Source organism: Sylvia atricapilla, chromosome 5 (assembly GCF_009819655.1).
Source record: "Sylvia atricapilla isolate bSylAtr1 chromosome 5, bSylAtr1.pri, whole genome shotgun sequence".
Lineage (NCBI taxonomy): Eukaryota > Metazoa > Chordata > Aves > Passeriformes > Sylviidae > Sylvia > Sylvia atricapilla.
Genome location: NC_089144.1, coordinates 36,871,204 through 36,895,806, shown reverse-complemented (window position 1 = coordinate 36,895,806; position 24,603 = coordinate 36,871,204). Strand labels below are relative to the sequence as shown.

Sequence of the window (24,603 nt, the reverse complement as noted above, 5' to 3'; positions counted from 1 at the left end):
TCAGATTTGACTGCATAAATGTGAATGGTAGCTTTTATTCAGAAATTTTCTTATAATATTCTTTGTCTGATTTATTTTTTCTTATGCTGGTACTTAGCTTGAAAGAGAGCACGTCATTTTTTTCAAATTTTGAGGATGTCTGCTGTACTGGAAGTGCAGAGATCCTCACAGCACTTAGCCCCTTGCCCTGTGCACTGTCTTGACTGATCTTGCTTTGTCATTTTGGTCAGGCGTCTGAAGCTGAGCACTGAATCTCAAGGGTTTTAGTAATCACACATGTATTTTGTAATGTGTATCTTCATTTCTTGTATTTTAATAAGTGGTTTTCACACAAAATAAGTTATATTTAAATATTTGTTTTCTTTAAATTGCTGGAATTTTGAAACTAAAACATAGCAGCTATATATTTTGTCAAACTGATAGGTAGCATTTCCTATCTCCTCTGAAAGTATAAAACAAAAAAGCATTAAAAAAAGGCCAAAAACAACCACCTCTGCCACCACAAAAATTAAATCATTAACTAAAATATTCTTTGCTATTGCAAATGTTCTGACAAGTATGCTTTTCAATGTAATCCATCTTGCTAATTCTGTAAAATTCTTTGTGTTAAGAAATAAAAATATATAGTTAATGAAGGAGAGAGACATTTATGTTGATAGACCTGTTACTGAAATTAACTGTATGTTGAACTGCCTTTCTTAGGCCTCTGCAATTAAAATATATAACTGTCCTCTAAGCTTGTCTGCCTGCTTTTAAATTTATAGTCTGTGGTTAAAAGAACCTTCCTCTGTGACAGAATTTGTGTTTCATAGGAATAAAAGGGCAGTGCTGGAATGGATGCTGAAATGAGGAACTTTGGTCCACTGTGGCTGACTTGCATAGTCTAGATACAGTACTTCCTTGTTCTAATAACTTGTCTGTTTTTATGTCGGGATTGATTGACTGTGGCCTCAAATGTAACAGTATTGGAGGTTCTACTCTAAATCGTCAAATAAGGGACTTGGGGGGGTGGGTTCTTTTGCGGCTGGAAAAGTCTGTATGTGTTTTTTTACAGGGAAAGGCAGATTTCCTCAATGTGTATTCTGAGAAATAATTCTGACTCAATATGATTTTCTTGTTGCCCATTCCTGCTGGAATTTCTCTCACTGGATAGCTTTTGTTAATTACTGTTCTTGGAACTGGTGATTCTGAGAAGGGCAGGTAATTCTGAGAAGGGAAACTGTAGCTGGTTTTAGGGAGGTCTGCTTGTTAATGTGTCCATTCAAATAGCTGAAAAAATACCAAGTCATATTTTTGTTAGTTTTTGAAAGAATCATGTAGACTTTTTCACTTAGTGCAATTGTACCAACAGATAAAACTGTAGCTCAATTTAATGAATGAAAGTTATTATGAAATGAGGTATTGATGTATTTCTTTATGCAATGTTCAATTTTATTGTGAAGCTTTTAGGAAAATTGTTCCACATTTTCCTATTGAATGGAAAAATTCAAGACAAATAGATGTATACTAAGTGAGTCTGCTTGTCAGAAGAAGCTGTATGGGTCATATCTGCCACAAATTTATTTTTTTGTTATCATAGAAAGGAGGTGCTGTTATAAAAACAGAGCTTTGGTAGTCCTGCATTTTTTTTTTTTATCTGAACACAGATCCCTAACAGAATAATCTAAGATAAATTCTGAAGGTCAAAATTTTCTTGAAAATGAAAGCAGTACTGTGATAATTATGTGAAACTTGCTATCCATGTAATTTCTATTAACTACAAGGTCATTTACATAGGTCCTGCTTGACTAACTTGATCTCCTTTTATGATCAAGTGACTTGACTAGTGGATGAGGGAAAGGCTTTGGGAGTTGTATACCTGGACTTCAGTTAAGTCTTTGACATCATTTCCCACAGCATTCTCCTGGAGAAACTGGCTGCTCATGGTTTGGACAGGTACACTGTTTGATGGGCAAAAAGCTGGCTGGTTGGGTGGGTCCAGGAGGGTGGTGGTGAATGGAGATACATCCAGCTGGTGACCAGTCCAGAGAAAGGAAACAGGGCTGCTGAAGGATCTTAAGAGAAAAGTAAATGAGGGGCAGCTGAGGGAGCTGGGGTTGTTTAGTGCAGAGAAAATGAGGCTCAGAAAAGACCTTATTGCTATCTATAACCACCTGAAAGGAGTCTGTAGGCACGTGGGGACTGCCCTCTTCTCCCAGGCAACCAGCAACAGGACAAGAGGAAATGGCCTCAAGCTGCAATGAGGGAAGGTTAAGACTGGACCTTAAAATTTCACTGGAAGGGTGATTAGGCTACCCAGAGAATCTTCATCCCCAAGAAATGACATAGCACATGGTGGCATTTGGTCAAAAGTTGGATTCTGTGATCTTGAAGGTCTTTTCCAGCCTTACTGATTCTGTCACCAGTTGTTGCCTCATCAGATCTTGATATCTATGGTGAATATTTAATGGCATTCACCAAATTCACTTTTATCTGCTCACAGTTTCTCATTGTCTAAACTTCAGATGGTAGAAAAGAATTCAAACCAAATTCTTCCCAAGGTTTACCCACCATACTTCCTGTGAATAGAAAAACACAGTGACTATTCAAACCAAGGTCTGTGGTATCTGATTTTTCATTAAGAGTTGTCTCAATGGCCTGATTAATTTAATTGTGCTCTGACTTACTCTTATTTACTTGTGAACATTTAATGAACATGAATCGTTTTCTTTAATCAATACTTTGTAGCTTTAAAACCATCTGAAAATGTCTACTGGGTTTACTGCCTTTAAATGTATTTCAAACAAAACTTTCTACATTTGCTATCTTTTTAAGAATTGCGCATGTTTTCCAAATTAGAATGTGTTCTTAGTTAAAGTGGGGTTCTCAAAGAAGATTCTTCACTGAAACTCACTGCTGAACAAACTAGTTGTCTTCATGCCACCATAATTTACACTTCTGCTAAAAAGTTTTAGCAATTTGCTGTAATTGAGAACATCAGAAGTGCATTATGGTGTGAACGTATTTTGTCCTATTAGATGTGCAGGCTCCCAGAGGACAAGTAGAAATTAGTTAAGTGATTTAACTCCTTATTCAGAAGGTCTGTACTTCATGAAATGAATGTGCACTGACACTGTAAGCTGGAATGTTGAAGAGTGCTTTGAAAAATTGAAGCACAGGCACACAGAGGAAACCTTCAGTAGCTTCACTTTGTCTGCTAATGGAAATACAACATCCTCACCAGGACTGTACTGAGAGGAGGCATTTTTACTGATTCACACTCAAAAACTCATTTCTCTTCTGTAAGTTACTGCCAGGAGATCAAATTGTGTGCATCTTTGTGGCCAGAACAACAAAAAGATTAAAAATGTATCTACCACTGTGTGTTTGTAGGGATGTGCTGTTTACTTTTGAAGTTTGGATTTTTGTTTTTATGGGCATTGGTTATTTGATGTGTTAGTTGGGTGGGTTTTTTTTGGTTGGTTTATTTTTTTTTTTTTTTTTTTTTTTTTTTTTTTTTTTTTTTTTATTGTGTGAGGTATTTTGTTTTGTTTTTTTGGTTTTATTTTTGGTTGGGTTTGGTTTTGTGCATGCTATCTCTACACAGTAAAAAAGCCTAGAACTGATTTCTGATGTGTTTAAGAAAACCGGTAAGTTGCTGTGGCAGAAAAAGGAAGGTAGAAAATCACATGCATTTTTTTCCTTGATATTACTCTAATAGTTTATCCTTCTTCATGCTTAGTAATTCAGAGACTGAGGTAGTTCAGTACTTGCTCTTCATGTTGTTAATCATCTTGTCTTTGAGAAGCAGAGTCAGAACTACTCTGTTGTAACCATCAGACATCTCCAGTGATACAAGAGGTCTGTTTAGGCTATTTGTACCACAGGGGACATTTCAAAATATTAGCCAGATTGGAAGGTACTTAGGAAAGAAATGTGGTAAGACATTACTTGCATGATGACCCTATGAAATATTTTTATTTTGTGACTCCTGTACATTTGTGGTGTCCCTTTTTGACTGTGAGGAACTTGAGGCCTAAAGTTGATAAAAAATACTTTGAGAAAAAAAAAATAGATCTGTTTATCACAGGTTTCTTAATGTTTGTTAGAGCATCTGTTGTGTTTACCTGGAATTTATAGTATCTGACCACCTCTTTTCTGGGTATTTTTTTCCTCCTCTCTGACGTGTTGCATTTTGGATGGAATTAACTGGATATGTGCACAGAAACCTCAGCAGCACCATTTGCTGCCACTATCAGAATGGGTGATAACTGCTTTACACTGCTGTATACTTCACACAGGGGAAACCCCATTCTGCTGTTATAAAGCTCAGGTTAATATCAGTGGAAGCTAAAATAACAGCTTGAGAGATCTATACTAAAGCAATATTCCTTTTTTCTTACAACTTGGGGTAGGTAAGTATACACTTAATCACTCCTGTGTCTAATTCTAGGATCCTATGATTTGTCTTGGCATGAATTAAATTCTGCACTCACAATGGTAAAATTATTCCCCTGAAGTAATTTCTTTTGACAATAGCATTTGCCTTGCAGATGCAGTGATTAACTGGAGGCTTCAGTTGTGAATACTCCAGTTGTTTTCATCCTTTAGACATTCTTGAATTCTTCTCCGTTCTCAATGTTTCATGACCAAAGGAAACAGCACAGAAGTAAAACCAGTGCTTTTATTTTTCCCTTAGAACAATCATTTTGGAAGTGCCTGATGTAGCAACACAATTTAAACCAAGATTATAATATTCTGGTTTTTACAGGTTTAATAGGCTTTTGACAGATATCTGTTCTAAATATTCTTGTTGCATAGATCTAAGTAACCACAGGAAATAGGCACTCCAAAAATTCAGTTATTCATTAAAACCAGTGCAGTGAGAAGTGAATCACTTGTCAGTGCCAGATACTTAACTTCATATTCTTTGTATTTATTTTTTGATACTTTGCCCCTTGTTTGAGACTATGTGATTTCTAAGTTCTCTTTCCAGTTTTATCTTGGTATGCCTCCAAACTTTTCTTTTGGGAGCATCATTCTTGGAAATGAACTTCTTCTTAACAGCCATAATGCTAAAATATGTCCAGAAATAAATGAAAATATGAACTAACATCCAGGAAGAAAAGTCTCTGGGGAAAAGGATAGGAGACAGGGCAGACAAAATAAAAGAGTTGCTGCAATGGCATTCCTAGTTGTTATTATTTTTTGTTCATTCATAGCTTTTGAATTCTGTCTTCCTTCTGGAACACCAGTCATAAAGCAAAGCCTGCCTGTACTATTGGTCCATGTATATATTATTCTTTCACATTAAGTCAGAAGAAATTTGTCCGGAAGAGATTTTACAAAGTTGTCTACTCCATTATTCTGTATTATCTAAAAAAACCCTTTCTCATTTGTGATGGAGATTCCACCACATTCCCAGGTAATCTGTTCTATTGCTGTTACAAGTTTCCTGCTAATCGACCTGAATATTTCTTGCTATGGTTTAAGCTGATTACTGTTTCTGCTATCCCATCCTTCTCTTATGTAACAGCTTTGAAAACTAATATTACATCCCCTTTGATCTGAAGTCTGTTAAATATGGCTGTTTAGGGAAAATTGCATTAAGTGGACAGATTCAAGACCATTCTCATTTTTCTCCCATAAGTGCCAGTTGGTACTTTCCTTGTGGTGAATTCAATGTTCTACATGAGACGCAGTGCTCTGGTTAAGGTCTTGCATTATAGTACCTCTGGTGAGGTACTTGCATCATAGAGCGAGCTTTTCTATCAGACCTTTTCTCCCTCTCTCATTCCTTTCACAACCTAATTTTATTAAAGTCTTACTGAAACTGTGATTTTAACTCCCAAGTTTTCTTCTCAAGAAGTGATTTTTCTTGCATCATTTCAGTTGAAGTGAAATGGTGAAGTTCTACCATGCTTTGGGGTATCGGGAGATGTTCCTGCTGGAAAAATTTGGTGTGAGAGTCTCAGTTTTGTGGAAGCTTTGTGCTTATGCTTCTTTTCAGACTCCTAACAGGTTTGCATCAACTTTACCTGACTTGAAGTATTATTTCTCCTTCCCCGTTTTGCTTCATAGGATACATGTTAGTGAAATCCACAGCATAAACATGGAATCTTTAATGGAAAATAAAAAAGAACTGAACAATTTTAATTTTTTATCCATTACTTTTTAAGAGCAGGGGTAAGGGTAAAGGGAAGCCGAACCAAAATGTAAGGTGTTTAACAGCAGCTTTTGTCAGACACTGTATGTAAAGGGTCTCTTCCACATTTAATAAATGCAATATGACTATGTATGCAGGTATTTATTAGAATAGATTTTACCATTGCTTGTTTTTGATACCATATGGAAATGGAATATATGGAAAATACTTTGTGTCATCTGAAAATATATTTATTAGACTTTGTAGATGTAGTAATCCCTGTTGCAGTCTAATGCATAGAAATGCAGGTAAGACAAGGCAAAGCTTGCTTCTCTACAGCAATGTTCCAGATGTAGGATGTCTATTATTTCCTGCTTCTCTCTTCTTTTACTTAATTTAGGCTGCCCCTAACCTGGTGAAGTGAAGTGAAAGGTTTTATTCAGTAAACATAGGGGAGGACTGCTCTTTTCAGGTGAGATTCTTCTTCAGCCTCCTTGTCAACTTGCTACTGTATTAATGTCTGCAGTGTATTCCTCCTCCTCCCCTGTGAAGTTACTACCATAAATAATACATAAAACTGTGAACTGCCTCTCACCCTGAAAGAGCAGTCCCCAAGGTTGTTTTAGACACTAGTCAGGATTATGTCAAGATTACAAACTCTTTAAAATTCTTTTTGGCTTAATTGCATTTTTCTCTCACTAAAATGAAAGGAGTACTAAAAACTGCAGCTGTATTAGTTCCAAATAAACATGGACTACAAACCCTTCCTTTGTATTTTGACTTCAAAGACAGTCTTTTTGATAATTTGTTAGATTGAATTTGTACTCTTGGGCTACAGAGACTTTTTGACGGCAGCATAAATGTAGGCTGTGAATTCTTAATTCATATCTGTGAGCAATTTGAAGGTGGAAAAACATGGTTTTGACGCCTAAAAAATCAACCCAGAATGAGGACAACATCATGATACTCTGATAATATCTAACATCATTTAGACTGAGTTTTAATTGCTGGTTTCTAATATCTGTCTTGATAAGAAGTGTTCAGAAGCATCAAACAAGAACTGGCATGGTAGGTATCAGTTTAGTGATCTAATAAAATGTAAATGGAGGCTGGTGTCTTACCTGTGCTTCTGGAAATGCCTTATGTCCACTCTATACCATGAAGCTGTTTGTCTTGTTGCCAAAACAGCATGTGGAGATGCTTTTCCCGTTAGGAGAGATGATGAACTATAGGACTTCTTGCCAATCTGTATTCTTGAATGCATTTTGCCTAAGGGAAGAGCTGGGTGGCTATACGGTGGAAGCTGGCACATGGGACCTCCTAAGAAATTTTCAAAATTAATAATAAAAGCCTAAGCCAAGGAGTTCTTAAAAAAATGTAAAAGAACCTGATAAGCAATGGTCCTTTTTTTCCCCCCAAGATTAGCATAATATTCACATTAATTATGACACTGCTAGATTTTAAATTAGAGGTTCCTTTTAGGGAGGAGGAGTAACAATCTTTTAGTCACAGTAGTGGGAGAAACTTAAAGGTATATTTAAGTTGGCAGCTCTGCTCTCGGAGCCTCTCTTTTTGCATTTTTTATTCTACTCTGCCTCCCCTTTTGCTACTGAATCTTTTTGAGCTGGGACATGTCAGTGACTGTTTCATTAATTTGCTTTCTAGCTTTGAAGAGCCTAAAAGATGTGTCATGGCCTGAGCTAGGCACAACGCACACTATTACATTGGGATATAATCCCTGCCTCAGAAAATGTAAAAGACGAGTTGGAAAAAAATAGGAGACCAAGAAGAGATGAGGATGAGAGACAGGGAGTACTATGTTAATGATATAAACAGGTCACTTTTAATGTAATAGCAAACATGTCAATTTTCATCTTGCTTAATAAGTATTTATGGCAGCAGTTTGTAGAATGAAAAGATTATTGAAAGTAATGAAAATACTACTGAAAAGTCAGAGCAAATCTTCAACTCTGCATAGGCTAGCAGGAACACTAAGGTAGGTCCCTAGATAGGTAGGAGTTTAAAATATGAGGATTTTCTTTGTTTAGGCGATTTGCAAGCAGGTTGTTAGAAGTCATTCTTTTTTAGAGAGGTCCTTTGACTCTCCCATGTGATATTCCCTGGCTGCATAAAGTTTTATAGAAAACCAATCATTACATGATATGAGAATGCTTCTTCCATTTTGACAGGATACATTTGCAAAAAAATCTAATAGGAAAGATTTTGTTGGCTTTGTGTGTGTGCTGTTGTGAAACTTGATCTTGAGAAAAAGCAGTTGACAACCTGAGTGGAACACAGTGACAGCAAGGGACTTCCCTGTGCATACCTTGCCAGCAGCTATCTTGCATATTTAAATGGTGTTCCCCACTACAGTGATGGCAGATTGACTTCTGTCTCTCTGCCAGTCCTCCCAAAGTCTGAATTGCAAGCTAAGTAGAAGGATGAAAGTTACAAAAATTGGCACCTTGAATTCTCACCAAAGGCTGATAGGAAGTTTGTACCCACCCTGCTGCATATGCACTGTGATCTTGAAGTGAAAATGTCTTCTTAAAAAAGGGTATTAAATTCTCAGGACATTTTAGCCTGCATACTTTCAAGCTGTAGGGAAATGGAGGTGTTACAGCAATCCATTCTCAAGAAAAGGTATCATGAGTGTTGTGGCAGTCTCGGTTAGTCCCCGGCAGGAGTGTGCTGCTTTAAGGTGCCTCTGTTGTGCTGTCACACTCTTAAGGCTGCCTGCTTATTCCAAAGAAAAAGCAGAGCCTTCCAGAACTTTAGGGAAGTTCATATATCATTCTCTTTCTGAATGCATAAGTTTATGGAAATCAGAAATCACCATAGCTATAGTGACTAGCAAAAGTGAAGTGGGTATTCACTGTTCCTGTGGGACACAGATGTCAGAGGTTGATCCCCATTTCCCCATTTCTATTGTTGGACAGATAAGATCAGTCCAGGACCTAACGCCTGTCTCTGTTCTGAGTTCCTATTGCAAGAGGTGTGCAAGGCCTCAGACAAGACTGCTGATGATGGCTGATGACAAGACGGCCCTGATGGCCTCATTCCTTCAGTCCAGGCACATCTTTCCACATTTCCACTTACACACATATGCACAGGACAGGTAGGTGGCTGAGGTTGGTGTTGTACCTCCTGTCCCTGACCCAGGTGGCGTGCTCAACAGTATTTGCTGCAAGAGCAGCCCCTGAGCCTGCAGCTACCCCACCTTGGTCCAAAACAGCTCTTTCCTCTTTCTTTTAAGAAAGGCAAACTTCTAGAGCATTGCAGTTGAAAACAAATTAGGATCTCAAGGGTATCTAATGTTGCTGAAATGTTTACAAGATCAGTATGGACATGGCATGTTCTCTGACAGCTATGTGTAACAGTGGATGTGACCAAAAAGGTTTTACTCTGTAACTAAGTATATGATCTAACTTGTTCAAAGACATGGAGAAAACTGCAGTTTTACAACCTTGTATTATTTTCCTAATACTAAGAAGGGCTACTGACTCACAGTTAGTTAGGCTGCTTCTGCCAAGACTTCCCACCTCGGCAGGACCCTGCACAGCTCTTTAAGGCTCACTGGCACCTTGTCTCTGATGAGGAAATGCTGATGATGCTCCATGCAGTGGATCTGGTGAGTCCTCTCTGCCTCTTCCCTGTCTAGTAGGGTAATGGTTCCAGTTTATGGGTCATAGCGGAAATCTGTAGCAGCACCTCTAACTTTGGCAAGCAAGACCAAAGCACAGGCAGAAGAGATCAAGTGTTTATCTCTTGAGAATGCTGTTCTGTTTCCATGGCAGTAGACAGCTCAGTCCAGATTTGGGCAATCTTGTCTGCAAAGTAGCATGAAAAAAATTAGGAGAGTTAAAACTTAACTGCAGCTGAATGGAGGCAGTCAAAATTAATCAAGCTTGCATACACTGAGATTGGGTCTGCCATGTGAGACTGCGGAAACTAAGAAGAAACCTCTTTGCTTCCCGCATTGCTCAGGCATCTGATTTCAAATCTGCCTGCCCCAGACAGTGATGCTCTGTGGGATACTTCTGTGCCTTCAACTCTTGGAGTTGCCCTTCTAATAGGAAAACTATAGCTATTCACAGTGGGAAGACAAAAGCACTGCAAAACAAAATTATTAAAGTTTGAATCGATGATAGGAATTATTCTTACAAAGTATCCTCTATACACTGATAATCAATTAAGTTGTTGCTGCTCCAGGGTTGCCTCAATGATCATCAGTGCAAACATCTTCAGAAGCTGATGTATTAAGGCATATCCCTGCCTTCTTGAGGCGTGTGTATTATGGTCTCTTCCTAAAAATTAATGAAAAGAATGGAGATTGTTGGTCATGGGAAGGAGGAAGATGATAGATGTGGTTTCCAGCTGAACTTCGGTGAAGCACAGACACTATGTGTAACAATGCCAGCCACCTGAAAACCTCTGTAGTCCTTATAGTGCGTTTCCATTGATTTTGGTACCATGTGAGGGAGGGTGTGCTGACTTCCTCTAATAAACCACTGTCATATGTAGATGATGGATCAGATTTGAACTGATTTTAGAAGATTAGTAAAAGTTACCATTGAATAGAAGTTCAAAAGTTAGCATGGAACATAAGACTGCTTCCAGAATATTTTATTAAATGGGCCTAATCTTTTGAAAACACAGACTACCTGTTCAATAACAGTTTGCATATCAATTAGGTAGTAGATAGAGTGTATGCTGGAAGAGAGATAATTTAATTTACCAAAAGAAAAGTGTAAAGATCTCTTTTCCATTTTTTTCCCCACGAGTCAAAATATGTCCAAGTCAGTTACATCACTTCAAAGACTTAGAAACTAAATCCCATTTTAAATTTATTTGCAAGGTTGTTCAGTGGTAACTATATGGACGCCTATAAACTGGCTGTTTCTTAATACAGTCTTTGCCAATGAAATGAAAATGACAGATGTTACTGATGTTTTTGTTTTGCTTTGTTTAGGGTTGTGGTTGGTTGTTGTTGTGCTTGGTTTGGGTTTTTTGGTCTATGTTCTGAAGAGACTTCTAAAATTATATAATAAGGCACTTTGTTTAGATAAGTTTAGTTCTTTCAGAACAAGCTCTTCTGCAGCTGACGAAACCTAACTGTCCTGCAATCGAGGTGATTGTTTATTTATTTATATTATGTGAGTGCTTAAGACTTGCAACCAGATAAGGCCTTCTTTATGGTGACACAAAGTTTTATTATTGATGTGTTGCCCAAAAACTTCAGTTAAAATTAATGGGAAGGATAAAAAATAGAAAAAACACAGAAATTTTAGAATTTCCCAAAATTTTCATGAGACTGCCAGGAAACAGAAACTCCTCCAAGTTGGTGGAGGCTCCCTTGGCTCTGCTGGCCATGCTGTAAGACAAAATACATGGCTTTGGCATTTTCCCTTTTTCTATCTCTCTGCGCTTTCCAAACAGAGATGGAAAGCTTTATTCCTTTTGAATGAGGAAAGCTTGTACCCGAGAGCTGTTTGGAGGTACTGCACTTATTTTCCTGTCTCTTGGGACTCAGTGTGCTTGACAAGGTCATTCCAAGGCCTGTTTCTTCCAGTCTCTGTAAGTACTGAGAGCACCTGGAAGAAGCTCAGTCCATGTATTCACGCTTGAACTAAGGAGTAAATGCCTGTTGAGGAGCTCAGTACTGTTCTTACTGCCTAATGAGTCTTTACAAAGACACTGTCTTGCCGAGATGTGCCAGACCCCCAGAAGTGGCACCATGTGCTGGCCAGTTTCAAATGAGAAAAACACATCACTGACCTCTACCTGAAATTGAAGGAAATTTTCAGCATAGATCAAAAATTCATTTCAACTATTTTAGCATTGGACACTAAAAAATGTAAGTGTGGACAGAGCCTGAGGCAATACCTCCTTTTATAAGCAGAATGTAATATCCTAAAGCTCTTGAGAAAATCTGCATCCCACAAACATGAATCAGCACTGACAAAGATCCTTGAATCACAGCAGAAACAGGTGAGTAATCTTGCCTTCCACCATCTTGCATTGCTAATACCTCTGGCATTAGTGCTGGGGGGTGCAAAGAACACCCCAGGGTCATGAAGGAAAAAGGCAGTGACTTGAAGATTCTGGTGAGGCTGACATTTGGGGAAAGGTCATGTGCAATTTACCCCTGATCTAAAGGAACATTGGAATTAAAAGTGAACAGTGACAGTTTCTATGGGAGAGACAGGTGAGAGCAGGTACCTGTGAGAACAGGTACTTTGGATCTGAATATTTATGAGCCTGGAGAAGGTGATCTAAAGCTGCACTTGCCTATATGTGTTCTTGTAGCATCCCAGGCAAAACAATTCTGAGATGGGAGATTTTCACCCTTGAACACACCAACCTCACCTTTTCTTTTGAAGAGAAAATGCAAAGCCAGTTTTAACGTACATACACTTTAGAATTCCATCCCCACCACCAGGGAAGGCAAAGATTTAACCATATAGCCTGGGTCATACTGGGGATTCCTAATTAGGCAATGCAATCAGTGCTCACCTGGTTTTTTTCCTACTGTGTTATCTCTTCTCAGGAGACCCCAGTTTTCACTATTTTTAATTTCCTTGATAAATGTAATATACAAGGACCTTTTCCAGGGTCTCATTTTTTTAATGAGAGATACCACATTCCCCAAAATTTCACAAGGAGCTGAAATTTGAGGTAAAGCATATGAAGCACACCTGTCTGTATAAAGCCTCTCATATGGAGAATTCTGCATGCTAATATGGGACTAAGAGTAGGCTGACATCATCACAGCTTTCACATTGCGTATGTCTGTCTTGTCCAATCTTGCTTTTATTTATAGTTCTCTACAATAAGAATGTTTTAAAATAATTCTTTGTTATTAATCAAACCAAGCTTATATCTCAACTGCATAAACTAAAAATGCAATCCTACACTGGAATTTAAAAATAACGACAACTTTCTGCTAGCTTTGTTTTTTTCTGCTAGCTTCATCCAATTTAACTACACCATGGTTCCTTACAGTTCTATTCTAGAGATGTTTACCTATTCTATTAATTAAGGTTTTTTGCGATTTTCAGAGTAAGGTTCTGACTGATCATCAGTGTACTTCAGTATAAAACTGCTGCCATGTTCTGCAAGATGTGTAATGAATTAGTACATGTAACTGTAAATAGTAGAGATGATTATAAATAATAAGGGAAAATAGCAAAACACATGAAAGAAACAAGTAGAAGTTTTATAAAATGTTAATGATAGTGGATAGTTAAGATAATTAATTTAATTAATAATCAACTAAATTAATATAAACAGATCATATTTTATCTGTTGCACTGTCTTCAGTTATAATTTTTTATTATAAAATTGATTATTTTTTGTTTCCCAATTACAACATCATATAACTAATATGAAATAGTGATCTGCACTAGAAAAATTTGGTGGCTTCAACCTCTCATGTCCTCCTCAGGATGGCAGATGTTAGCTGGCTAGGTTAACCTTCCCAGGAACCCTGGGACAGACCTCCTCCAGAAGGTGATTCAGAGAATGACTTTAGCTGATACACTGTGTTTGTCCTCAAATTTGCTTTTTTTTTTTTTTTTTTTTGCACAAATCCCTTCTTCCATTTACTCTTGCTGTTAGACAGCTGGTAACCCAACGACTTTGCATTACAGTACTCAAGCTTGCACAAAGAATGATTGCTCCTAATCAGAAAAATGCTCAATTGCCTTGGGTTTCTCATAGTGATCCTTATATCTAATTTTATTGCTTTGCTGGTTAAAACCATAATTTAGGACCTTTCCCTTTGGATAGGAATTATTAGCAGCAGGGAAAATCAGTTGTGCATTGCTCTGTATCACTCAGTCCCTCAAATAAAGGCCTAAATTCTAAGCTACAGAAATGTTTCCACTTATCTTTTACAAGAGTATGTTCGAGCATGTGTGTAAATAGTTTTTGGGCTTGTTGAGTTTTTTTCCCCTTTGCAGACATATTTCATGGTAAGGCTTACTCAGCAGACACATTTCTCTCTCTTACATATGTCTCATGCTTTCATTCTTACTGGAAGCACTGAAGAATGTAAAAATTCAGGTCAAACTCTTGTAGGGAGGAAATTAATTAATAAATGTCACTATGTCTATGTAGAATATTGTGATTCAAAAAAAAAATCAGCTCTGGAAAGTCAACATCTAACATAATTTCATCCTTCATTGAGAAATCTGCCGCATGTTGAAACTACAAGGAAGAATGACACACAGAGAAATTGACAGCATTATATTTAGTAACAGACAAGTTATAGAATGTGAAAATTTTTATATGACCAAGGGACTACTATATTCCAGAAGAGACCAATCCTTTTCTTACCACTTAGAAAAATTCTTTCTGTTCCTTATTCTTACCATGCAATAAACCTCCCCCTGCATGCTTCATAAGTCTGAAATGTCAACCGGTTGCTCATAACACATGCCTTTTTCATGGCAGTGGCATTACAGGTATGGCTGTAAAGGTTTTGTTTATGAGATTCCATCCTTGCTAGTCTCAGGTTTCTTAAGATTTTGGATGGGTTATGAGAGGTTCTTTTTGGGGAGTGGTGGTTAGTGGGGCTGGGTTTAGGGTGTTTTTATTGCTTTTGTTATTATTAGGGCTTCAGTTTTTTTGTTTTGTGCGATTTTTTTTTTTTTTTTTTTTCTGGAGGGATTGGCTTGTTAACTTGGGCACAGATGTGGGACTTGAGCAGACGGTGACAGGAAGGAAGTCCTGGTACTTTGTGATGATACCGTTTGTGTAGTGTTTTGGCAGCTACTGCCACCCTATGGTTTTCCACAATGGATGAATGCTGCAGAGCTTTAATGTGTTGCATTTCTCCAGAAACCTCTTGTAGGTCAGAGAGAAGACAATGAATATTCCTGTTGTCTTACTCACTCCTTCTCTATGTCCCCTTTTCAGAAAAATCCCATCTGCAAAGAAAATCAAGTATGGCATGAGAGGCCATAGGTGGCATTAGGACGGTAGAATCTTTCCCACTGCATTTACAACTATGTCATTGAATATTAATTTTGGTTCCAAGGGTTTTCACTAACTGATTATATCTGCTTTGGCAGGATAGATTTTGCTCTTTTTTTTTTTTTTTTTTAGGAACTTCAAAATGTACATCTGGAGAAAGCATCCAAAACCCATTTCTTAAAGTTGCTGCTGCTTTGGGAGCCTGTGTTTACATCATGGATGCCACATATAGACAGATCTGGGTTAAAGCAATCTGGTCTAAGCAGTGTCCTCAGAGCATTGCTTCCAGCAGAGCTTTGCCCTCCAGACGCCAGCAAGTGCCCAGCCGAAGGCTCTGATGCGGAAAGACGACGTTTCAGATACCATTATTCCACTCACTGCCCTCCTTCAGGCCAGGGAATACCCTTTGCGTGGAGAAAGATTTTTTTTTTTTTTTTCTTTTGAGGAAGCGGCAAGAGGGATCACCTCTCATGTTGTATATCTTATCTTTGGGGCTGGAAGCTTCTTTCCCTTGACCAATCTAGCTCAAACGAGGCAGCAGTGTGGGCTGTATAAGATAACTCGGCTGGCTTGGAGGCAGAGATATGGGACTCTCTCATGTATTATGGCGCACAGACATTGGCTTCCCTCATATATTTTCAGGGACTCTCAAGTTCCATCACCTCTGCCACGCCCAACCTCACACCTATGCAGCGCACGAAGTCTGAAGTGCACCCGCTGCTCTTTTCTTAGCCGACATGAAAACTGGATGCCCTCTCCTTAAGCCGGATCCCCAAAACCGCGCTGCCGGGCGGCAAGAGCTGGCTCTGGGGCTCCCCCGAGTCGGGGCGCTCCCCGCCGCCGCGGTCCCTTGGCACCCCGCGCATTCCCTGCCCCGCCCGCCGGGGCTGTGCGGCCGCTCTGGAGCCCTCTCTTGGGGGCTGAGTAGCTCCTCTCCGCAGCCACCTGTAGCTAGGGCTGATTTTTCTGCATTTCTCCGAAAAACAGCTATTCTCAGCCCCGCTCCCTTCCCGCGTGTTTAACTTAAGTGAGCCAAATGTCCATGTATCAGGATCGGAGCTGGTGTCTTTTTCGGAAAGACGCAGCGCATGCTTTCGCTGTCGCCTCCCTGCGCCCCCCAGGCTGGTACCGCGGGACCAGAGGGGTGTGTAGGGCCGGCTCGGCTGCCCCTGCCTCCGCCCCGGGGCGGAGCTGCGGCCCCAAATGAGGTACGATTTCACCTTTGGGCTCGTCTCCCCGGAGCGCCACTGCGATTACGGCCGTGCCGGTGCTCGGTGCGGCGCGGCCCCCCGCACATGGCTCTGCGCTCCGCCGGCGCTCCCCGCTCCCAGCCCCGACGTGGAACGGCCGCATCCCCCCTATAAAATGAGGGGAGCGGGATCTCCGCGCGGGCGGCGGGAGCCGCTGTTACGCCTGTCGGAGTTGAGCATGGAGGGAGGTGAAACAGCCACCTGAACGCGGAGAAACACCCGAACCGACAACAAGTAGTCTCGCCTGGCAGGGCGGCACGGAGAGCGTCTGGGGCCGGAGCCCGCCTAGGAGCAGAAGCCGCTGTCGCTCCTCCGGCAAAGGTAGCGGCGGGGCGGCGGGAGGGATGGCGGGGGAGCGGGAGGGACCCGTGGCGGCCCTAATCCCACCTGCCCTTCCCCGAGATGCGCGCTCGCCTTCGTGATTTGCCTGAGAAAGTAGCAAGCCGAGCTCCATACAGACAGATTTTCCCAGAGTATACCTGCCGCCTGCGCTTATAGGGTGCTCGGTATTTCTTCCCAAAAAGCAACCCTTTCCTCCCTCCCACAGTGGGGGTGGGGAGGAGGAGAAAAATTTCTAAGCCTTCTTTTTTCCCCCTCGTTAAGTTGTTAGGATAATAAAAGATAGATGCCCATTAAATAATTAACCGTACACTTTCTATTCCATCAGCTCGGTTCACACAGCCCCGCGAGGGAGAAGGGGGTGGGGACGGTGGCGGATCCATACGCGGTCGAAGCAGCAGCAGTGCCATTTCGGTAGCCTGCTTCCAGGGGAAGCGGGAGACAGCCCGGAGCTGTGCCCGGAGCGGGCAGGCGGCACAGCCCTTCGCGGAGGAGCGTGCGGAGCTGGCCGGCGGTGGGTGGCGGGGCGGGCCGGGAGCGCTCTCCCGAGAGTGCGGGTCCGCGGGAGATCTTGGGAGGAGTCTGGGACGGGCAGTGACCGCAGGGAACGGTCCTCCTACGGTGCTGCCTGTGGGGCTTCTTCTCGATTTCTTCTGTTTGCGTTTAAGGCAGAAGCTCGTCCCCCACGGACCTGCCGGCGGCCGGCTGCCCCCCGCCCAGCGACCGGCGCGCCCCCCTCCCAATCCCCGCCGCCGCCTCCCGCGCTCTCCCCAGTCATGTCCCACCCGGAGCGATGGGGAAGCTCGAGGACAACGAGAGGGTGATCCTCAACGTGGGGGGCACGCGGCACGAGACCTACCGCAGCACCCTGAAGACCCTGCCGGGGACCCGCCTGGCTCTGCTCGCCTGCGAGTCCCAGAGCGAGTCCCCGGGCGGCGAGGAGCCGCCGCCGCCCCCCAACCCTCCGCCGCCGCCGGCGGGCGGCTGCCCGGAGCCCGGCAGCGGCTGCAGCCCCCGGGGCAGCGGCGGCGCCAGCGAGTTTTTCTTCGACCGGCACCCGGGGGTCTTCGCCTATGTCCTCAACTACTACCGCACCGGCAAGCTGCACTGCCCCGCCGACGTCTGCGGGCCGCTCTTCGAGGAGGAGCTGGCCTTTTGGGGCATCGACGAGACCGACGTGGAGCCCTGCTGCTGGATGACCTACCGCCAGCACCGCGACGCCGAGGAGGCCCTCGACATCTTCGAGGCACCCGACCTGCTGACGGGCGAGCCGCCCCCCGACGGCGACGACGACGACTTGGCCGCCAAGAGACTGGGCATCGAGGACGTGGGGGCGGCCGCCGAGGGCAAGGGCGGGCGCTGGCGGCGGCTGCAGCCCCGTGTCTGGGCGCTCTTCGAGGACCCTTACTCCTCCCGTGCCGCCAGGGTAAGCGCCGCCGGCCGGCGCTCCCACCGGGGGCTGGGGAGGCCGAGGGGCTGCCGGGGTCCCCTGAGCGGGAGCCGGCATCACGGGGAAGCTCGCCCCGCGTGGGGTGTGCCTGCAGAAGTGATCCTTTGGTGGGCCACTGCAAGGGGGGCACGTCGGTTCACGTAGGGTGGTGATGCTTGTGCCCTCCACATCTGCCGGCAGTGTGAGGCAGCCCGGGGGGCCCGCCGTGCCAGCATCCTTCCCGTGGGAGTACGGGGGTGAGGTGGGAGCTGTGCCCCGAGAAGCCTGCAAGGGAGCCGTAGTCACCCCCTGGCCTGTGTGGGAGTGTGGAGGGGGTGACTCACCGGTGGACCTGTTTGTGTGTGGGTGTGAGCAGGAACAGCCCCAAGGCACCCTCGTCCTCCCTGAGCGCCTGCATGAAGGTGCGTTTGGGCCTGCGGGCTTAGGTTTGGGTCAGGTGGTGACAGTGACACAGGAGAGCGACCTCAGTCCTTTCTGACTTTTTGCTCTGCCTGCACTGGTAGGGGATCTTGGTTCCACAAAGTAAATGTGACAGGGGGTCACCCTGGCTCTTCCTCCATTGATTTCTCAGGGTGACCCTGACTGGCTCAGTGACTAAGGGTCTGAGGACAAGACAGTAAGTAAGCATACTGACTTTCTCTTACTTAGGGATTTTAGATTTTTGTGCTCATTACTTTATACTTTTATGACTTAGATTTTAGCTCTGTCTTTTCGTTGCAGTTGTCAGTGGTGATGCAGGTTCACTCTCTAACTCAAGGCTTTGGAGCAAACAAATGATTTTGATGCCTTTGAGAGAAATATGCAGTGGTGTGTCTAATTTAACCAGAAAAGCAACCCCCAGCAAATCCTCCGTGCAATACAAGACAAAGGACTTGTGACAGGAAATGTTTGATTATAAAATGGCAATAAGTATTTTGTAGTGTATTTATCAGGATTTCCATGAAGTATTCGGAGCTAAACCTCATTCTGCAGAAGGTGCAGTTTTGGTGGGTGTAATCGCCTAATATCCACTTATTCCACTGGCAGTCTCATAGATCTGTGCATAAGTGTGTGGTTTAGTGGCTTCTGGAATTGTACCCTATGGCATGATGCAGTTTCTGCCCACTTATGAGCTATGAGCTTATTGAGGTAAGTTAAACAGAAAGTAAAAGTCCTCACAGTTACTGCTGTCACTTGCAGAGTGCCAGTGTTGTTTATGTTATTGAAGGTTGCCTACCAGTATGTTGTCCCTCGACAGCTGGCTCCAGTTGATTTTTTAAATGTTTTTAATAAAGAATGGGTTCTAAAGAAAAGCTACCGGAAGTGTCTCTTTGCTCATCAGTGACATACCCACATCTCACATCTCAGCTGTTTGAGTTCTACAGAAAATTTCGCTGTCAGTTCCCTGACAAACTGTAGTGTATGCAGCGATTGCCCTGCAGGTTTTCTTTCATCTACTCTCTTGTGGAAAGTTGCTGACAGTGTCAAAACTGCAGCATTTATGACAGAGAATCTTCCTGCTCAACTTTGCTGGCGATCTGAGAAGTATGGAGTAAATGTTAAATGGAAGGTGCCAGAAGTAGGAAGGTAGGCACGCTGTTGTGCCCTGGAGTTGCAGTTGGGTTTTCAGCCCAGTCTTTGACAGAATCTGTAGGTACTTGTTTTCCAAATTTTCCATCTGTGCTAGGTGATCCCTGAACCAATAGTGACTTGGGCGAAGATATTTCAAGTTTGCAAAATGAATACTGTAATTAACGCTGTAGTAGGAAATTGCAACATGGCAATATGAATTTCTTAGAAGATAGAGTATTTACCTTTTTATAATTTAACTGGTTTTAAAGATTTTATTTTGATTTCAAATCCAGACAGCCAGAAAAAGGCAGTGTCAGAACCATAACAGCAGTGCCTAATTCTGTATTTTAATTTTCCGAAGATCTCTACTTGATCTTTTAGGTAGGGAGACAATTTCGAGAATTTCTGGTAAGTTTTAAAGCATTAAAGTGAATTTGTGTGTAAGGACTCACATGCACTTAGTAAGCACTATTGAGCACAGTAATCTAACGTGATGGTAACCTTCGTTTGCTACTGAGACATCATGTTTTTCCACACCTGAAATGAGCCCTTATTTTATGAGTATTCTGGCAAATACACTCTTGTTTTATGTCAGCTGAGATGATGCCTAACTCTGAAAAAATTTGAGTGAAATCATGGGCTTAGTGAAATCAAGACAAAAGTCTGTGAACATCAATCTCTGCCTCACATTGTTAGTTACTGACTCATACATCACTTAGATTATGGTGGGGCTGCTTAGTGGTAAACTTTCCTAAGAACTGTGATAATTTTTTCTTCTAGCATTACAGATTTAGGTTCAGTAGTGTCTTTTTTGGGAATTATGATGCTGATAAAAATGGGATATTTTCTGTTAATGAAATGGTACTTAATACTTGTGATTTTCTTTATTCAAAACTGTGATCTCTAAAAATAGAAATTTATAGAAATTCAAATATAAGTTGCTATGGTAACCTCTTCGGGGATAGTGCACACACAAGATTATTCTAGCAAGACCATCCAGTGATGTTACATAAATAGTGGAACTAGTTTGTTGACAAGAAAATTTACTTTAGTCGAGATTCTAAAAAAATTCAACTTTTAGTGCATGCAGTTTGCTAGTCAGATAGTGACATCTACTAAACATGGGGCTTGTGAATCTGAAATGTAATCCATGTATATGTGATTACTTTGAAACCTGGAACACTTTCCTTTGTTTCCCAAGTTCAGGAGTTAGATCTGAATGTTATTTCTGTCTTCATAATATCATTTTGGATTTCATAGACCGTGAAATGAAATTAAAGAGTGCAGCCGTACTCCTTTCACTCCACGCATAATAGAACGATCATTCACAAAAGGCTGTTTGACACAATGCTGTTATGGAGATATGGAAATCTACTGCTATAAGGTGTTGTCACAGGAGGAGGAGTGCGGGGTGACTGAATCTTTGTGCATTGGTTTAAACGTCTCTGAAACGGGCACCTGATTCTTACCTGACTACAACATGTGCACTGTTTTGTTGGTTAATACCTGTAAGTGATTTTGGTGTCTAATGGCTCCTAAGCTCCTAAGTGCCAGTTTAGTGTATCCAAGTGTATCCTGTTTGCAAAGATACATCTAAGTAGTTTGTAAGAAAGTACAAGAGGCGATATTAAGTGCTGACTTCAAAAGGTGTCTACAGATGTCCAGCAGGAACTGCAATGCCAGTGCTCATCTCAGGTATCATATTTCTAAGTAATTACCTCTAAAGCCTTTTTGATTTTGAATAATAGTTGAAAAATGATGCTGTTTAAAGAAGTAATTAGTATTTGTCATTGATTTTTCCTAAGGATTATGGATTACTCCTGTACTGAGTGCAGGAATGCAAAAATGGCCCTGAAATTCACCAGCTCCATAGTTACGTATCCTTAATGTTTTCAAAGACTATAAATCTGTTCATGGATAATGGGACAGTACCTGCCACGTGTGGTAGCTAAGCAGTGAGGGAGTTAGCACGGCTCAGGACACTGTGGTTTGCAGCCGCTGAAGGCAACTTACACAGCCCCTTTGCTATGGCTTTATCTCTAGGAAAAAATCATAATTCCTTGGTTTACAGGGAAATAGAAATCCCAATTAGCAAGTATTTTTCAAGTTTGCTGTAAGTAAATATTCACTGCAGTGCAAATAAACCCACAAAAGACTTGCAGTCTAGGCATCAAGGTACATCTTGTAAGTGTTCTTAAAAATACTGGTGCTGCTTCACAGTGACATGGGGATCTGTATTTGAGCAGTGGGTGGTATTTTTGGAGGGAAATAAAATTCCCTTCTACTGCTTTATATGATGGTAAATTGTCAGAGATTCCTTTCAGTGACCCATTGCATCTACACCAGCTTTGAACATTCAATGAGGTGAAGAATCAGCTGAAATGAGTGGGATGGGAGGGGAAAAAAATAGGGTTTACAGATTCCCTTGAGATGCTAAAGATACAGATATTCTGTTGGAAAATGTTCTTATCAAAGATAACTTTGTCCTTATTTGGTGGCTTGCTTATGTTTTCTCCAGGTACCTAGATACCTGTTTTGATACCTGTCAAGAAAGCCTTGATTTAGGAAGCCTGTCAAATACTATGGTGAATGACTTATATTTTTAGGGCTTTGCCTGTTCTGATGCAAGACAGGTTTTATTTTTGGTGGAAACAACACTGCTGCAGTAGTCTGAGATACTGTGAATGGAGTGGTGAAGGTACATTAATCTCAGAATATATGTTTGTAGATTAATAATGAATGGCAAAGGTTTGCTTTCTTAACTGATAGGGAGGCCCTTTCATACCCAAAGGAAATCTTTACTCTGTCTTTTATTCAAAAAGAAAAGGTGGTATACTTCAGAGTTTACCATTCAGTTATTAGTTAGGTGCACATCTGTGTGAAAGTAGCACAAAAAAAATAGTTAAGGTTGATGCTTAAGAGGGTATTCCTTTTGTTAGTAATCAAAACACTGAATTTATTTACAAGTGGGAGAATAGTCAATTATATTAAATTGGTGAGAAACAGTCATTCTGCTTGAAGCATTTGTACTGTTGGGAGCTGTCTTTTTTTAAGGACACATCAAGATGTGTTCCTAATGACAAAAGTCATAATGAATTACTGTTACAGATATTCATACACTCTAGCTTCATGTCTATATGGGCTGACTAAATCACATTGTAAGTAATTTTTATTCATTTGCTTCTGGCATGCTGGCTTTTAAAAGTCCAAATTGGAAATTTTAGCTTAATACATGATGTATAATCAACTGGTTTGATCTACCCTAAGTGTAGATGGCCTCTGATGGTAATGACACATTGGCGAGGTAAAATCAGCAAGATTTCTGCCTTCCTAACTTCTGCCTCTTCCTCTACAGCTGTTCTGCCTGATGCTGCTAGTGTTTCCATGGAAACAAGCCAGCTCTTCGCTTCCTCTTCCCATTGAAAACAGCCTTCTCACTGTCACTTATTCATCAGGGAACAGGATTTTGTCATGGCTCTGACATAAATGACACAGAGATGATCTGTCCTTTAATTTCAGAAATAGATGCTATTAGGTATGTGCACGTGCATACAGCCAGATTGTCTTTCAGTGATTCTAAAATAATTTGGTTAATGGACTTAGGCTGAATTTGCTTTGGTGTTTAACTGAAAGTGGAAATCAGCTAATTAGACACAGCCCAATATAGTAACAGTGTGAGAACTATTTTTAAGTGAGAAATCTGGCAGACAATGTTCTCTTTTTTATGTAGTTAATGTAGAATGTAGTATTTGTCATGTTTGTTTACAGTGCTAAAATTCTTAAATGGTCTACTTTAAGGATGAGAATTTATCCTCAAACTGATTAAGATGGTGGTGGGAGGAATAGCTCACAACTTGGGATGAATATTATATGGGTTTCAGTGCTACTGTCAGATAAGGAATCACGTTATCATGCACATCATGTGATGCAGTCAGAATACAAAATAAGCAATGCAGGAAAACTGATGGCTTCAGTTTTTGATGTCTTTTATTTTTAACGTGTTTGGTACTTAGTCCGAAGTGAATATATATCAATCAATACTCTGTGAAGAAATCAGGATTTTTGCTCGATTTGGTGAATTAGTGTTAAGTCATAATCAAAAAAGTTCAGAACTCAGATAAATTCCATCTGCTTGATTAATATCCTTCACTGTAGCAACTTCAATGTACTATAAGAGAAGTTTGTATAAAATTTGCCTTCCCTTCTCTCCCTCAGTGATCATTGGCAAAACAGGATTGTTCTCTTCCTATGAAGTTGCCTTGCAACTGGGATAGAAAAATGAGAGGAAAGGCTCCCTCTATAAAATTTTAATATCTTAAAAATCTCTTATAAAACTGTTGTCCAGTAGTTTTAAGATGGAAGAAACAAGTTCTTCTCATTATCAAGTGCTGTTTCAGGACTGTTCCTTCTCCAGAGATGGTTCCTTCTCATCCTGATTCAGTGGCTCATTTTAGGGAAGGACAGTTTCCTTCAGCCATAACTGGAAAGAGAGGGTTTATGCTCTCTATATTTAGCACCCACTGGGGGTAGTGTGTTCCCTTTTAATTCTCTTTACTAAACTTTTCTTTAGGCCTCACTTCTATCAGCATGGTTTACATAGACTCGTGGGGATTTCTGCAGGGTTTTGGTTGTTATTTTTTTTTTTTAATGGTGAGTAAATTAGTTAAGCAAGTACAGGTGTAACTCAGAACATCAAGCTATCAGCTTTCAGTCTACTTAATGTATTTCCTATAGTTTTACAGTTCCTTTACACACGCTCGTTCTTTCACATTCACACACTTTTCCAGTATAAATCAGTAATTGGATAGGAATAAAATTATATTTTAAAGAAATGCTAAGCAAGGCTATTCAATAATTTTATATGCAGAGGAAAAAGGGGAACTACATCCAGTCTTACTTACGTGTGCTCC

At 41.3% G+C, this 24,603-nt stretch overlaps 1 pseudogene; it reads left to right on the top strand.

Annotated features, from left to right (window-relative positions):
- The first annotated feature begins 16,356 nt into the window (after positions 1-16,356).
- On the top strand, positions 16,357-18,286 carry LOC136361942 (potassium voltage-gated channel subfamily C member 2 pseudogene; annotated as a pseudogene).
- Positions 18,287-24,603: the final 6,317 nt, after the last annotated feature.